We start from the raw sequence: 7,099 nt of genomic DNA, 5'->3' as shown, positions 1-7,099 counted from the left end.
CGCGTTCATAGGTAAGAATGATGATGAGTGTCACGGATCATCACATTCATCAAGTTGAAGTACAACGAATATCTTAGAACAGGAATAAATCTAATTGGATAAAAAATAATAGTAATTGCATTGAAACTTGAGGTACAGCAGAGCTCCACACCCTTAATCTATGGTGTGTAAAAACTCCACCGTTGAAAATACATAAGTGAAAGGTCCAGGCATGGCCGAATGGCCAGCCCCCAAAATGTGATCAATAGTCTCCTAAGATGAATAATAAAATAAAACTGAGACCAAAGATGTAACATGGTCAAAAGGACGACTAATACACTAGTAAAAAGTCTTATTTATACTAAACTAGCTACTAGGGTTTACAGGAGTAAGTAATTGATGCATAAATCTACTTTCGGGGCCCACTTGGTGTGTGCTTGGGCTGAGCTTGATCTATCCACGAGCTGAGGCTTCTCTTGGAGTTGAACGCCAAGTTGTAACGTGTTTTGGGCGTTCAACTCTGGTTCGTGACGTGCTTCTGGCGTTTGACTCCAGAATGCAGCATGGAACTGGTGTTGAGCTCCAGTTTACGTCATCTAATCACGAATAAAGTATAAACTATTATATATTTCTGGAAAGCTCTGGATGTCTACTTTCCAACGCCGTTGAGAGCGCGCCATTTGGAGTTGTGTAGCTCCAGAAAATCCATTTTGAGTGCAGAGAGGTCAGATTCCAACAGCATCAGTAGTCCTTTGTCAGCCTCCTATCAGAGTTTTGCTCAGGTCCCTCAATTTCAGCCAGAAAATACCTGAAATCACAAAAAAACACACAAACTCATAGTAAAGTCCAGAAATGTGAGTTTATCATAAAAACTAATGAAAACATCCCTAAAAGTAATTAGATCATACTAAAAACTACCTAAAAACAATGCCAAAAAGCGTATAAATTATCCGCTCATCACTAGCGCAAAACATAATTGACGCGGACACGTGACTGACACGGACGCGTGGAAGAGAAAAACTCCAGATGACACGGATGCGTGACCCACGCGAACACGTGACGGACCCCACGTGCAAAAAATTGCAGAAGTCTGCCCCAGCGATTTCTGGACCCTTTTTGGTCTAGATCCAAACCCAGAAAACACAGATTAGAGGCTATAAAGTGGGAGAATGCAACCATTCATGGGGGGACACAATTCATACAACTTCTCATATACATAATTTTAGGTTTAGATGTAGTTTTTAGAGAGAGAGAGAGGCTCCTTCATCTCTCTTAGGTTTTAGGATTTAGGATTTCTTTTAGGATTAGGATTTCTACTTCTCAATTTCCAGGTTCAATGTCCCTTTTATTTATTTTCTCAATTTAATTTATGAACTTTTCCATGTTAGATTTGATTTCTTTTATTAATGCAGTTTGAGGTATTTCAGATATATGATTTTTATTTAGCTTTCTATATTCTTGGCTTTGGTTGAGTAATTAGAGACTCTTGAGTTATCAAATTCTTTTGTTGATTGATAATTGGAAGTTGCTAATTGACTTGAATTCCACTAACTCTAGTCTTTCTTTGGGAATTGACTAGGACTTGAGGATTCATATTGATTTATCCACTTGACTTACCTTCATAGTTAGAGGTTGACAAAGTGGGAGCAACGAGCAATTCTCATCACAATTGATAAGGATAACTAAGATAGGACTTCTAATTTTCATACCTTGCCAAGAGTTTTCTTAGTTATTGATTTATTAATTCCTGTAATTTATTTCTCTTGTTCAAACTTTTCAAAAACCCAAAAATACTATTTTCCATAACCAATAATAAAACATACCTCCCTGCAATTCCTTGAGAGACGACCCGAGGTTTGAATAATTCGGTTTATAAATTTTGTTGGGTTTGTTACTTGTGACAACCAAAACTTTTGTACGAAAGGATTCTCCGTTGGTTTAGAAACTATACTTACAACACGAACTTATTTGTGAATTCTTTACCGATAGAAAATCCGATCGTCATTAACCTTAACCCATAAGTAGTATCAATAAAAATAAGGTTAAACTAACAACTCTAGATCACTAATTCGAATTGGATATTAATAACTCAAGATTACCAAACTTCTCTTTCCAAGTCAAGAATGCTAAAAAATCTACTCTAAAACTAAGCCAAGTATTTTATCAAACACTTGGTGTGCATAAAAAGAAAAGCATATTAAATTGCAAGAATAAGTAAAATCTATAGCTACTAATTGCAAGAGATTAATAAAAATAACTCAATTAAACATCAATAAACATAAAAATATCAAATTGTATTAAAAAAATCCAAATTAACAAGAGTTCAAAAAACTAGAAGTAAAAAATAGAGAATTTAATAAAAGAACTAAGAGAATTAAGATAATTCAACAAGGAAAAGTAAATAAAACTAGATCAAAACAAGAATTAAAACCTAAATCTAAGATGGATTTAACCTAAATCTACCCTAATTCTAGAGAGAAGTGACGAGTGAATTCTTTGATGGTATAGAATTTCCTCAAATGAATGAAATCCTCGTTGCAAGTATAGTTCTAAACCAACAAACAATTCTCCCAATAAAAAATTTTGAGTTGTCACAAGTACAAATCTCAATAAAAATTAATCGAAGGATTTAAACTCTGGGTCGTCTCACGAGAATGGCAATGAAGTGTATGTTTATTGGCTATGAAGGAACAAGGGTGTTTGATTTATAAGGGGTGGAAAATAAATGGCAAGAAAAGTAAATCAAGCAAGCAATTAAAGAAAGCAAGGTAAAGAATTCTTGGCTAAGACATGGGAAATATAAATCACTATCCTTATCAACACCCCAAATATTGATAATTATGAGGTACCAACTTATTAAGTCTACTTCCGAAAAGCTTTAAGTACGTAATGTCTGCTCCTAAGCTTGAAGTATATCAAATAGGTTTGATCACATCAACCCTTAAGTCCTAAGCAACCTACTAATTAACTTAGTAGTGGGTTAGCGTCAATGGGTATCAAATTGATCACCAAGGGTTCTCGAATCACCAAATCCATTATATCCAATGACTCAAGGTTACTCAATTCCCTTAGCTTAGACCAAGAGTTAACAAAACTACTCAAAAATTAAAGAGAACATTTCGTCAAACACATAGAGTGCAATAGAAGTAAACATCATAAATTGCAAGAAATAGTAAAGTCTAACAACAACTAATTGCAAGGAAAATAAAATCATAGTTCAATTCATCAATAAAAGAAACATCAACATCAAATTACATTAAATGTAAACCAATTCCAATTACACAAAAGAAGTATGCACTTCACTTATTCTAGTGTGCTTGAAGTACTTCAAGAGACTTGTAAGTTAAGTCAATCAAACAAGTAGTGAAGAGGCATGGAAGCATTCTAGCAATTAATCAAGCAATTGTGAGATTGGATAATGCATGGACATTGATTGACGTGTAAGTAGACTTAGTGAACAAAATGGTATATGAAACTTACACAACAATCAATGACACATATTGAAGTTGTTGCAACACCTAAGTGATATAGAGGTGAAACACATGGGTGCTATGGAACTTAGGAAAAAGAAGATAGAAGTGGAAATCCATCACATATCAAGCATGGTCCACAAAGTTAAGAAAGCTCAAAAATATGTTACTAGGTAAGCTTTCGATCCAATTTCACAATTCTACAATCTCAATGCATGAAACAAGTGATGTGCATAAAGGTAAACCACAAACAAGCATCACCTAAAAAAATACAATGATAATATACAATTGCTTAGCAATGGATGATGAATGCATGGTGGCCAAAACATGCAATTCAAAAGAGTTAAGAAGCTTAAAGGCAATGTAACATTCACTTGGTGTTCACAAATATTAAACATGAAAACTCAAAATCAAGTGACAAAATATAACCTCAACAAAGAAATCCAACAATGAAAACTAAAAACAATGATGTTAAAATAACATCTCATCAATAATCAGCAGCAAGAGACAGTAAACAAGATTAATAATCCAACACTTATAAAGAAAAAAGAGAAAAAAATGAAAATGTACTAATTAAACAATTAACTAACTAACTAAAAGAAGTGGTTATGGATGGTGTTTGGTAGTGTCGGATGATGATTGAAGGGTGGAAAGAAAAGAGATGAAGGAAAGAAATGGAAGGAGGAGAAGAGAAGAAGGTGGGTGAAACAGGGCAATCCACGCGTACGCGTCATGTACGCTTAAGCGTGGATTGATAAAATGGTAGCGACGCAAACGCGTGATGCACGCATGCACGTGATGAGTTATTTGGAGCGGTGACGCGTACGCGTGAGGTACGCATGCGCGTGCCTTGGGCACAAAGTTGGCACACTTCAGGCACAACTCTCGGGTGAATATATGGAGGGGTGAAACTTCTGGATCCACGCGTACGCGTCATGTACGCGTGCGCGTGGATGGTCGAAAATGCTTGGAGAACGCGTACACGTGAGTGACGTGTACGTGTGGGTTGGTGCTCTGTTTTTCAAAATTTTTCAATGTTTTTGCACCAAACCAAGCATTCCAAACCTTTAAACAACTACCAAAATATCATAAAACCTTATTTAACATACTAAACTCCCAAATAAACATATCTAACCAAATAAACCATAAAATTAAACTCATTATTAGCAATATTTACAAAAAGAAAAAAGGAAAGATGTTATCATGGTGGAGTGTCTCCCATCTAGCACTTTTGTTTACTGTCCTTAGGTTGGACTTATGGGGAGCTATCCATCAAGGTGGCTTGTGCTTGAATCCATCCTTGAACATCCACCAATGCTTGGACTTCCATTGTGGTTCATCATTCAAAGTTAATAACACCAAGCTTTGATGGAGTTCTTCACAAACCATAGGCTCCCAAAGTTGATCTTCCTTATGCGATCCGGGATCCCACACTTTGTTTTCACACCCGTCCTTGAGTTGATCATGGTGATTTCCTCCGGGTGGCAAGAGAGATGAATTCTCATGGAAATACCAAACTACCCTCCTAGACCCATCCAATTGAGCACTAGTCCAACCTTTGCTCCTTGAAGCTTCAACCATAATGAGCCCAGACTTACAACGCCAACCACTAAACATCCTCCTCTTACGCTTAATTCCGTAAAGCGCCCTAAGTTGGCCATCCGTCTCAAGCAAACCAAATTCAAGTGGGATAATAGAGCTAAGAGTTAGAAGTTTTACCCACTCAAATGAAGGATTGGATGACAACCTAGGTGGAGAAATTCCCAATGATCTTGACAAGGCGCGCTTTACTCCCATCCATCCTCTCCTAGAGGCTTCCACCACTTGGCAAGATTCCTCAAGCTTTACCTCTTGCCAAACTTCCTCAAGTTCCCATTCTTCTTCACCAATGCCTTCAATCTCTTCCCCATCACTCAAATCATAGATATGAGGTTTAGTGAAATCTACTTCATCATCAATTCCAAGTCCAATGGGGAAGGATTCTTTAAACTCAAAAGGATCATATGTTGATGTGAAATCATCATAAATAGGAGGGCTTATTGCTTGGGACACTTCTTCCAATTCTTCAATCACATTGTGCCTTAGAGGTTGTGCACTCTCCTCCTCAACATCAACTTCAATCTCCATGGAAGAGGTCTCTTCAATTTGTGATTCCTCTATGTACTCAACATATCCTAAGGTTCTAACCACTACTTCCTTTAGTTCAATCATCTCTACCTTCTCCTCTTGTTACACTTCTTGCTTTAACTCCTCTTTTTCACCTTGAAGCTCCAATTCCACTCCCTCACTAAACTCCTTGGTTGCTTCTCCATATTCAACAATGGGAGTGCCTTGATCGCGCAAGCTTAGGCAGGATGAGACTATGTTGCCAATGGCTTCTACCATGATAGCCATCTTGGCTCCTAGCTCCTTGAACTTCTTTTCATCTTCCTCTTGTTGCCTTAAGATATGAGATTCAAGATCTCTCAGTTCTAGCATGAGGGCTTCATCGGGAGGTGATGGTAGAAGAGATGGTTCATTGTTTGAGGGAAGGGTATTGTAGTTGGAAGGTGGTCCATATTGGTGAAATTCTTGAGTTGGTGTGTATAGATTTTATGGTTCATGGGAGTATTGGTGTTGGAATGGTGGTAGCTCTATGTATGATTCGGTGATTGGTATGGTGGATATGGGTTGGGATCATATGGAGGTGAATGGTGGTATGAGACTTGTGAGTATGGTTGTGGAGGGCTATGTTGAGGAGGGGGTTCATATGCATATGATGATTGTGGTTAACAACCACAATGAGGGTCATCACATATATTAGATTGGTATGTGATGAGCGGATAATTTGTACGCTTTTTGGCATTGTTTTTAGTATGATCTAGTTAGTTTTTAGTATATTTTTATTAGTTTTTAGTTAAAATTCACTTTTCTGGACTTTACTATGAGATTGTGTGTTTTTCTGTGATTTCAGGTATTTTCTGGCTGAAATTGAGGGACCTGAGCAAAAATCTGATTCAGAGACTAAAAAGGACTGCAGATGCTGTTGGATTCTGACCTCCCTGCACTCGAAGTGGATTTTCTGGAGCTACCAAAGCCCAATTGGCGCGCTCTTAACGGCGTTGGAAAGTAGACATCCTGGGCTTTCCAGCAATATATGATAGTCCATACTACACGAAAATGCTTCATTGCTCAGCCCAAGCACACACCAAGTGGGCCCGGAAGTGGATTTTTATGTCATTTACTCATCTCTGTACACCCTAGGTTACTAGTTTTCTATATATAGGACCTTTTACTATTGTATTTTCATCTTTGGACATCTAGTTCTTAGATCAGATCAAGGGGTAGCTATCTTCATTGTTATGCTATCTTAGATCATTGGGAGGCTGGCCTCATGGCCATGCCTAGACCTTGTTCTTATGTATTTTCAACGGTGGAGTTTCTACACACCATAGATTAAGGTGTGGAGCTCTGCTGTACCTCGAGTATTAATGCAATTACTATTGTTCTTCTATTCAATTCCGCTTGTTCTTGTTCTAAGATATCACTTGTTCTTCAACTTGATGAATGTCATGATCCGTGACACTCATCATCATTCTCACCCATGAACAAAGTGACTGACAACCACTCTTGTTCTACAAGCAACCAAGGCTCTAGTGAATATCTCTTGG

The sequence above is a fragment of the Arachis duranensis genome, chromosome 6 (assembly GCF_000817695.3).
Source record: "Arachis duranensis cultivar V14167 chromosome 6, aradu.V14167.gnm2.J7QH, whole genome shotgun sequence".
Classification (NCBI taxonomy): Eukaryota; Viridiplantae; Streptophyta; class Magnoliopsida; order Fabales; family Fabaceae; genus Arachis; species Arachis duranensis.
Note: the sequence above shows the minus strand (reverse complement) of the source record.